Raw genomic sequence first — 11,609 nt, 5'->3', positions numbered from 1 at the left:
TATAAACTACACCATAACACTTCATGGCTTAGAGTTATAAATGATACAAATGAACCTATATCTAAATGGAATTTGTAAGAATAAGTAAAGGACTAAAATGAAGATTTAAAATGCAGCAAAAATTCTGAAGAACAAGAGAGCAACATTTGAACAGACGGCATTTCAATTCAAGCAAGTACATAATCGCATAAGCTTTTAAGAAAAAAAATTCAACATATGATTAGCAAATATAGGGGAACTTCATATGAGTTAAGATCATATTCATTGACAAGTGTTTCATAAGAACCAACAAGAAAATCATAGAGCTTAAGCATAAAACCATCTCAACAAACTGAAATTCCAAATAGTGCATGTGAGAATATTGAAGTAGCATACAAGGCAGTACAAGCTGGGTTTAAATGTACCAAATCGACAAGCTGATATGGCATTTTTAGATGATATGATTATCTATTAACTTGACTTTGTTGAAGCAAATAGAAGTGAAATGATGAAGCTCAAATCTATTGAAAAAGGGCTAAGTACTAGGAAAGGAACCAGCAACCTAACCGTGCATCAAGTGTGACCCAGTAGTGCACCAGTAGTAAACATGAAACCTCTAAATACTTTTAGGACCCAAGGTCCCTCCCCTTTACCTATAAATATGAGGAAAGAGCCAGCTGTTTGGAACTTTTAGCCTAAGTTTAGAATTTTCTTTTTTTTACTCAATTTCTTTTTCTGTTTTGTTCTTAGATTTTCTTAGCTTCCAAACATCCTTTTTCCAAATTTCTTCCATCACCATACATTTTTGATTGACAATTCCAAACACTTGATGAATTTATTTTTCCTACATTTTACTAACAAAAATATGAAAATAATACTAAAAAAATTATTCAAGAAAAGTCAAGAAAACTGCGTAAGTGTTAATGTGACTTATTGAAACTAGTTTAGGCCATTTGCACAAATTGCACCAAAAATTCCTTCAAATTGTATCCAAATTGATCAAAATTCCTCATTTTCTGTAATTACACCTACACATAAGACAAATGTGCATTTATGGGTATTTTTTCCAAAAATGCCAAAGAACAAGGTAAGATATAAGTCAAATTACACTAAAAATGAGCATGAAGAAGCTAAAATATAAGAATAATCAAGCCTTCAAACTTAAGCTTTTTCTTATCCTCAAGCAAAACAAGACTGAGCAAGAATCATACTATACTCTCAATGCCTCATGGATTGATCAATGGATATAACTAAAGCAAAGTCATGAATAAATGCTAGTATACAAGAATCAACCTATTTAAGATCATTCCTAACCATGATTCTACAATTAAGCAACATTTCTCACATATCCTTGCATGAAATCTAGTAATGTTATGCAAAACATGAAATTTTAATAACAAGGATCAATAAAGCATACTCATGTTTCATAAGTTTGCTTATCGCATCTCTATCCACTAATGTAGATAAACACATGACCAAGGATAAGATTTTTAAGCTTATAACGTAAGGTTAGGGTCAAGGTATGATAAATGTCATTTAGGCTCAAGTATCTTAACAATGTATCACATGTCTAGGATCATCCATAATTGAGCTTCCAAGGTAAGAAAGGTAATCTTGAATAAAGAATTAGCTCCTAAATTTCTCTTTTTCTTTGCTTTTTCGCTACCTTATTATTTTTAGCTTTCTTTATTTTATTCTTTTTCCTTTTGCAAGCTAGCTTGACTTTTTTTTTAATTTAATTTTTCATTCTTTTTCTAATCTCCACCCTTCCTTTCTAATGATGCATAGCTCATAAATGATGTATGAATGTCTGAAGGCATATAGGGCAAGGGACCAAAAAAATGGAAAATATACAAAATAAGGCTATAGGCTTGTAATGTGATTTCAAAACAAAGAAAAGGATATCATAAGGTTCCAACGGGGTGACTACGAAAATATTATATCAAGGTTGGCTAGAAAGGCTCAAACGATCCAAAAACTATATCATTTCCCTAATCATGTGTCCTCTAGGATTTCACCTTAAGAGATGAATAAATCAAATTCTAGAATCATGAAACACAACTTTAAAGACCAATGCAAAATCAATCTTATGCTCACATAATCAATACTAGATAAAAAATGCAATTCCATGTTCAAAAGCATCACTCATAAATGTATACCATATTCAAGAATGCATTAAACCTAAATATCATCTTATATTTCACACCTATTTAATCTTTTCCTTAAACTATATTCATTTATCAATCACTACATATTATTGGCTTCATGTAGAATTAATCAAAGAAAGTATAATAAAGATTCAAACTACAACATGTTAAGCTCAATTCAAGGCAAAAATCAAAGAAAATTCACAAATTTTGCAAAGAATTTTGAAAAATTTCCCGTACCCCTAAACTTAAACAACATATTGTCCTTAATGTGTAAGCATTGAGTAATAAAGCGTAAAAAAGAAGAACAAGGAAACTCTCCTATCATCATGGAAGCATGGTGGTTGAATGTCCACTTCTTGCTTTGGCCAAAACCAGTGCATCCATTTCAAGCTCTTACTCAACCTATAAAATAAGAAAACAACTATACAAAGAACTATATCAATATGCACAAGAAAAATCATAACCTACTAAAAAATAGGCAAATGAACAAGTATGTACATCATAACTAAATGAACACAAGAACGAATATGTACAAATGATGAAAATCAAATTTGCACAAGAAAAAAAAAATACAAACACATATCTACACAAGCATGCACAAAAAGAAATAGCATGAAAAATAAAACTTGAGTTGCCTCCTAAAAAGCGCTTTATTTGAAGTTAAAAGCCTAGACTATGAGTTCAAGAGAATCAATCTCTAAAATGAATCACTTCTATCATTCCTCCAACCTCTCTTCCATTAAAATGTTGCAATCTATGACCATTCACTTTAAAAGGAACCTTTTTCACCTCATCCATAATCTTTATAGTGCCATAGGGAAAAACCTGTGTCACCATAAATGGGCTTGTCCATCTTAACTTAAGCTTCATTGGAAAAAGTTTTAAGCAAAAATTAAATAGCAAAACATGTTGATCGATCACAAATGTCCTATCCATAATTCGTTTGTCATGTCATTTTTTCATCTTTTTCTTTTACAACCGAGCACTATAATAGGGGCACAAGCAGAACTCATTAAGCTCATGAAGCTGTAAAAGTCATTTATCATTTGCAGCATCTAAATCTAAATTCAAATTCTTAATAGCCTAATATGCCTTATGCTCTAACTCTACTAGCAAATGACAAGCTTTCCTATATCTGAGTTGATAGGGTGATATCCTAATCGAAGTCTTGAAGGTGATCCTGTATGCCCAAAATGCATCATTTAGTCTCTTAGACCAATCTTTATGACTTGATTTCCTATTTGACACTTTTACTTGACCATTACACTATGGAAGATAAGTAATGGAAACCTTATGGGTGACCCCATACTTCACTACCAATGCATCGAAAACCTTACTACAATAATGGGATCCCTCATCAGTAATGATGACTTTAGGGGTTCTAAATCTAGAAAATATATTTTTTCTCAAAAAGTTTAGTATTACCCTAGCATCACTAGTAGGCAAAGCTATCACCTCTACCCATTTTGAAACCTAATCCATAGCCATCAAAATATAATGGTTCCCACAAAAAGAAATGAAAGGTCCCATAAAGTCTATACCTCGTACATAAAAAATCTCAACCTTCAAAATTTGGTTCAAGGGCATATAATGTCTCCTAGATATGCTATAAACTCTCTAACTTTGATTGCACCTCTAAATAAACAAATGTGAGTCTCGAAACAAAGTGGGCTAATAAAATCTTGATTGAAACACTTTAGCTACATTCCTCTATCCTCCAAAATGTTCACCAAAATCAAAAGCATGACAATGTCTCAATATATCATCAATTTCTTCCATTGAGATACTATGTCTCAAAATGCAATCCTTACACTATTTAAACAAATAAGACTCATCCTAAACATAATATCGAATATCATGCAAAAAGCTTCTTCTTTTGGTGGAATAACATATCTAGGGGTAAAACTCCCCCAACAATGAAATTGACATAATTAGCATACCAAGGCTAGGAATTATGCTGAAATGTCATCAACTGCTCATCAAGAAAAGTTTCACCAATGCTTAGATCATTGTGAATGCTGCCATTGTCTAACCTAGAAATATAGTCAACCACGTGGTTCTTCGATCCTTTCTTACCTCTAATCTACAAATCAAACTCCTATAGAAGGGAAATCTATCTAATCAACTTGGGCTTTGCATCTCTTTTAATCATGAGATATCTAATTGCAGGATGATTAGTGTAAACTATGACTTTAGATCTTATAAGTTAAGAATGAAACTTATCCAAAGTAAATACAACAGATAACAGCTCTTTCTTAATAGTCGCTTAGTTTCACTGAGCACCATTCAGAGTCTTGTTGCATAGCATATGGCATAAAATTACTTTCCTATCTTCTAACCTAGAATAGCTCATATTGTGTAATCACTAGCATCACACATAAGCTCAAATAGTAAAGATTGTTCAAGTGTTATAATGACTAGAGCAAAAACTAATTTCTCTTTAAGCACTTAAAAAGCATGCAAGCAATCATAAACAAATTTAAACTTCACCTCATTCTCCAACAATCTACATAAGGGTTTAGAAATCTTGGAAAAGTCTTTAATGAATCTCTTATAAAATCCTGCATGTCTTAGAAAACTTTTAATACCCTTAACTGTAGTTGGAGGTAGCTATCTCTTTATCATCTCGATCTTAGCTCTATCAACCTTAATCCCTATGGCAGAAACCTTATGACCTAGCACTATCCCATTTCTATCCATGAAATGGCATTTTTTCTAATTCAACACTGGGTTGGTTTCCTTGTATCTAGTCAAAACACGAGCTAAGCAATCGAGACAATCCTAAAAGTTATCACCTAAGACTGAAAAATCATGCATAAACAACACCTTAAAAAAATCCTCTACCATATCAAAAAGAAAAAAAAAAAGCTATGATACACCTCTAAAAGGTAACTAGGAATTACAAAGTCTAAAAGGCATTCTTTTTAAGCTAAAGGTAACAAAAGGGTAGGTAAAAGTCATATTCTCTTGATTTTCAAATGTTATAGCTTTTTGATTGTATCTGGAATACCAATTCAAGAAACAATAATACTCATGTCTAGATATTTGATCCATCATCTTATCAACAAAAGGTAGAGGAAAATTATCCTTTATCGTAGCCTTATTTAGCTTTCGGTAATCTGTACAAACCTATCATCCTATAATAGTCTTAGTGGGAATCATCTTATTATTCTCATTTTGTACCACTATCATCCCACCTTTTTTAGGCACACACTAAATCAGATTGACCCATGCACTATCCAAAATCAAGTATATATCCCAACATCCAGCCATTTAATTATCTCTTTTTTCACTATTTCTTTCATGGTCAGATTCAACTTTTGCTACATCTTAATGGTTAGCCTAAATCCATCTTCCATTAAAATCTTGTGTGTGCAAAAAGATTAACTAATACCTCAAATTTTGGTAATGGACTAACCTATAGCTAGCTTATAGTCATGTATGATCGAAAGAAGTTGTGCCTCTTGGTCATTAATCAAAGATGCTGATATGATCATAGGCAAAGTGTCATCCTTACCTACGTAAGCATACCTAAGGTGTGGGGGCAATGGTTTAAGCTCAAAAATTGATGGGTCTACTATAGAAGGTTTAATTATTCTAAGAAAAGTATATGTGCCCACTAAAGGCCCAACACTAGGAGGTGGTGCATATCGATCAATAGAGATTATAACAATTGCTTCATTATCCTCGCTTAAATCCATATCCTCTACCTCATCGATGAAAGGGGATTCCTTAAACTATGAGATTAAATGCTCTAGGTGAAAAAAATCACCCTAAAACATTCTTCAGAATCATTTGGATACTTCAAAGCCTTAAAAATATTGAATCGATCCTTTTGATATTGTACTTGCATAATCAACTCATTTTTTTGCACATCTATCAAAACTCTTCCAATGGCTAAAAATAGTCTTTTTAAAATATTTGAGATCTCATGATCCACCTCCATATCCAACATAATAAAATTAGTAGGAAAAATGAATTTCTCTACCCTAATGAAGACATCTTCTACAATTTTTCTTTAGTGACCTATCAGCCAACTGTAGAGTAATTGAGGCAGGTTTAGCCTCTTCTATTCCTAATCTTGAAAGATAGACCAAGGCATTGGGTTAATACTAGGACCTAGGTCACATAAGGCTCTATCAAAGGACATACTACTTATAGTATAAAGAATGGTAAAACTACAAGGATTTTTAAGCTTCGTAGGTAGTCTTCTCTGAATTATAGATGTGCAGTCACTGGTGAGTGCAACTATCTCATAATCTTAAAGCATACTCTTATAAGAAATAATGTCCATAAATTTTGCATAAGTAGGCATTTGCTTAAATGCATCTACAAATGGGATATTAATGTGTAACTTCTTAAACACCTTAAGAAATTTAGAAAATTGCTTTTCTTCCTTTTGCTTCTAAAACCACTAAAAGAAAAGAATATAAGACCTAGATGGCTTATCTCTAGTAGGAGTAGGCTTAGATGAATTAGGTAAAGTACTAAAAGATGATGTCATAACATATCGGTTGAGGGACTTAATTGCTAGACGTAAGATATTTAAAAACAATTGTGAAAAAACACAGGGAGTCACTAGCAATCTTTTTTAGGGGTGTGATTAGCCAACCAAAATTTTTTTCTTTTTAATAAAAATAATGAGTTTATTAAAAAGATAATTTTGGTCTATGAAAATGAAATCAGGTTCAAGAATCGTTTATGCATAGGGAATGATTAGCACCCTCATAGCGCCAAGAGAATTAGTACCAATTAATCATGCACTATTTATAATTTTGGACAAAATGGTTTTTATATGAAATTTAATTACAATTCCCTTCATTTTGTGAGAAATAAAATTAGTTTTTTTTAAAATATTTTATTTAAGAATATTAAGAAAATCTTCAAATTAAAGAAATACTTTCAAAGCTCTAACATAAAGGCAGAATTAAAAAATAGTCTTTCCATTTAAGATTTATTATAGCATTCCTTCTAAAAATAATAAAATAACATTATTTGTAAATAATAATTATTGATGACTCTCCAATATCTAGGCAGAGTATCAATCAATTATATTTCATAGAATGCTATTTTAACTTTATTCATTCCAAATTAAAAATTTCAAGAAAAAAAACCTTTCTGTGTAGTGAAAACAAAATATAATAATATAATTAATATTAAACGACCATAACTACAGCAAACATATATATGCAGTATAAATGAGGACATCAATCTAAAAATAAAACATATGCAAAATGATGATCAAGTGTGAATTTAAGAAGCAGGTTTAAATATAAAGAGACCACCTAGATTCTCTAACATCTAGGCAGAGTTTGGGTATGAATTTTTATATTTAAATTCCCATCCTATTATTTTTATTATTGCACTTGTTAATTTAACAAATTTATTTTGAGTTGAGAAAATGTATGAAAATTCTTAATGAACTAAAATTTCTTAAATACCCCAACATCTATGCGACATTCGAGAACAAATTATTTTATAAAAGGTTTTCATGCAAATCCTTAAAAACTTAAAACGAGTTGGGGTTTTAGTTAGATTTGGGTTTAAATTTTAAGAATTTACGAACCTTTCTAAAAGTCTCCAACATCTAGGCAAACTTTCGGAGCAAGCTCATTTTTATTGTTCTTCTAAAAATGAATTAAAATTTTCATATATTATTTTTTTTGCATAAAATTTATTATTATTATTATTATTATATAAAAAATAAATTGAATAGAATTAATTTTAACATGAAAGCTCAAACTACACAAATATCATAACACATAAGATCTAAACCTGAATTAAACTTGGCAGCATGAAAGAAATATATAAAATGAATGTACTATAGCATTTGTTAACCTATAATGCCTAGGCTATGAATGATGGGTAGTGTCTAATCTTTAGGCATTCTTTATCAAGCAAGGTGCAAACTTTGAAGCTACTTTGCGATGGGACCTTTATCATTTTATTATTATTATAGTTATTGTATAAATTTTTAGCAAAGTCTCCTGCATACCAACTTTATATCAAAGAAATAACAACCAAAAACATAAAAAGGTTGGGGTGTTAAGTCTTCATCTATAAGTCTTTCATATAGACAATGAAACTATAAACTTCTTTTTAAGCTTTCCTCTCCACAAGTCAGCAACCATATCTTATTATAGAAAGAAAATAAAAACTATTTAAAAATAAAAAACCTTTCCTTATGAATAGATACTATGTTGAAGGAACCCTGAAAGAAATGAAAGCCAGTTTGGTTTCTGGGAATGGGATGCCAAACTAAAAAATGAAAGAAAGTAAGTAGAGCACTTCAACCATTCCTATATTTCCCTTGTTTAAAACATAATTTTTTTTCTATGGAAACAAAACTTGAGCAAAAATAAAGGGGAAAATGAGTTGTTCTCAACTTTAAAAGGAACACATATGGGATTAAATGAGATCTTTGTAGATAAACCATGTGCATAGAGCACTAAAAATAATGAATTTGATGGATTATAGTTCTTGTGAACATTTAATCCCTCATGTAGATATAGAAAAAAATATATATATAATACATTCTAATCTTTTAATGATAGACTCACAGGGCAGGAGAAGAGGTTAAGAACCATGAAAATTTTAAAGCTTCAACAAGATCACATGAAATGGAGTTTCAAGCTCTAGCTAAGACATCAAAACATCATGAAATGATAGGAATTTTGAACTTTCTATGACCCATCAACTCTTTGAAGATGCCAAACAAGAAAAGAAAAAGTTACGAATGATGGAAAAGGCATACTGGCTAGTTAAGAGAAGTAAAGGTATTACCTCTTTTCAAGTTTCAACAAAGTTTACTTTTTCCTTTCAGTAAGCTTCCCACCTCTTTATTTCTTTAGTTGTCCTTCCTTTTTTCAACCTTCTTCTCCCTTTTAGTGGACCTCCCTTTTTGGCAAACTCTTCCACTTTTGTAAAGAAGAAAAAGACCCTTAAAACACTTCTTTTCTTTTGTGAAAATAGACCTTCGGTTCAAATTTCATCAAAGGGTCAAAGCTCCTCTTTTTTCTTTTTCAAAGAATAAAATTTAGCCATTAGATCAAGATTCAATTAGAGATCTAATAGTCCACATTATTTACTACAAAATTTGGATTTTTATTGCCTTTAAACCAATGAAAATACCATTTTACCCATAGTACAAAGTTTTTGGTATTTAGGCTATTTTATTATAATTCAATGTTCCCATGCTCATTTTTGGGATTTTAAAAGCACCAAAAATTATGAAATATTATAAAATTAAGATCCAAAAAGTTTTGTGAAAATCTGAGCTCGAGAAGGCTAAATTACAAAAATACCCTCATAAGGGTATTTTGGTAATTTTACAGTTTTAGGGTATTGCTATGATTTCAAATACACCAAAAATCATGAAATATTATGAAATTGAGATCTGAAAAGTTTCATAAAAATTTGAGCTCGAGAAGGCACCAAAAATCATAAAATATTACAAAATTGAAATGTAGAAAGTATCATGAAAATCCAAGCTTGAGAAGGCTAAATTACTAAAATGCCTTTTGTAAATTACAAAAATACCCCTAAAGGGCATTCTAGTAATATTTTATTTTCCCAAGTGTAATAAAAATTTTTAGTGTTTTAAAAATCTTCAAATTTAATTTTAAACTACATTGATTTCAATTAGGTTGTGAATTTTGAGAATTGACTTGGGTTCTATCCAATTTGATCAAGTTTTACACGATTTTGACATGGTTTGACTAATTTTGACTTTATTGATCAAATTTGATCGAATTTGATCTAAGTCGACTTTGAGTCCCTAAATAGGCTAATTTGTGGGCTTTTAATGGGTTATAGATGGTCGTCCTAAATGGTTTCAGCTCATGATCACAAATAAGCCTCGGGTCAATCATGTTAAAAATGTTTAGGAAAAAATTTATTGTTTACAGATGGTATATATGGTAACTGGGTATGAACTTGTACTATACCTTTATCCTTCTTCTTACCTTTTTCCCCATTTTGATTTAGGTTTTTATCAGGCTTATCATCATTAGATCCCTCATCTACCACATTCTAAGAACTTATCGAAACTTGGTCACCAATTAATTACCTCCCACTATGTTACCAGGTAAGGGCCTCTAGGGTCGGGTACTCAAAAAGGTAGCTAGCTGACCAATCTGGGTTTTTAAGTTCTTTATAGATATGGACTGGTTTTGAAATATGGTGTTTTATGTCTACATAAATGAGGTTTAAGTCTTAATAAAAAAAACCTAAAAGATGTTTAATTAAGGTCTTCTTCTTTGGGGGTGGCATAAATGGAAATGTGTAGTGCTACTATGAAGGTTGTTGCAAATAACATGGCTACGAGAAGATGGGTGGTTGAGGTGGTCTAAAAAACTAAGCATACTATGGTAGTGGTGGTATGGGTGGTAATGATGCTTGACTAGGCTAAAAAGATGTAGGCTGGTGGTTTTGTTACATATTTTAAGAGAAAATAGAATTATTCCTCTAACCTGGGTTGTATGTGGAAGAATAGGGGTTCTTGGACTGCCTAAAGTTCTGTCTTACAAATGAAATTGACTCTAAGGAGTACTTGAAATGACTCCCTCAAGTGTCCTACCTCATTTGCCTCACACATAGCTAAGGAACTATGAGTATGAGTAAACCTAGAGTGATTAAGACTAGGGTCTAAGGATGTAACCTTACATTGTAAAGCCTCTATAGATTTGGCTAGGGAATTACCTTCAGTACTAAGCACTGTAAGCACACTAAACTAATACATCCCCTAAGCTTTCCTAGAATGCTATCTTTCATTAGACCATTAACAATTATTAGTTGCCATATCCTCAATAAAATCATAAGCCATATCAAAAGTTTTACTCATCAAAACACCTCTTGATGTAGCAACTAAGAGAGTCACAGTATTAAGCACTAACCCATTATAAAAATCTAGATCTCTAACCATTTTGATAGTCCATAGTGTGGACATCGCCTCAAGAGTTCCTTGTATCTTTCTTGTTTCTCATACAAGGTCTTTGAGTCATGCTAGAAAAATATAGTGATCTCATTTTGAAACATGGTTGTCTTGGTTGGAGGAAAAAATTTAGCCATAAACTTATGCACTAAATCATCTCGAATGGTGATAGAATCTAGTGGCATCAAGACTAACCAACTCTTAGCTGTATATCTAAGGGAAAATGGAAATAATCTAAGCTTAATGTTATCCTCAGTAACATTATTATGTTTAAATGTATCACAAATCTCTAAAAATTTCCAAAAATGAGAATTCAAATCTTCATTTGAATTACTACTAAATTACACCGACTGCTATATTATTTGGATGATTGCAGGTTTAATGTCAAAATTGTTAGCTTGTATGGCTGGCCTCCTAATCCTAGGCTAAAAACCATGAACATTGGCCACAACATAATCTCTAAGGGCTTTAGTGTCCTACTCAACCATAATGGTCGTTAGACTGATTTGTTTTTCCTTTCTAATCCTTCTACAGGTAGCCTTAAGCTC

Source organism: Durio zibethinus, chromosome 14 (assembly GCF_047325235.1).
Source record: "Durio zibethinus cultivar Kanyao isolate XHJ-2024 chromosome 14, ASM4732523v1, whole genome shotgun sequence".
Lineage (NCBI taxonomy): Eukaryota > Viridiplantae > Streptophyta > Magnoliopsida > Malvales > Malvaceae > Durio > Durio zibethinus.
The sequence above is the reverse complement of the archived record's forward strand: the minus strand, read 5'-3'. Positions refer to the sequence as shown.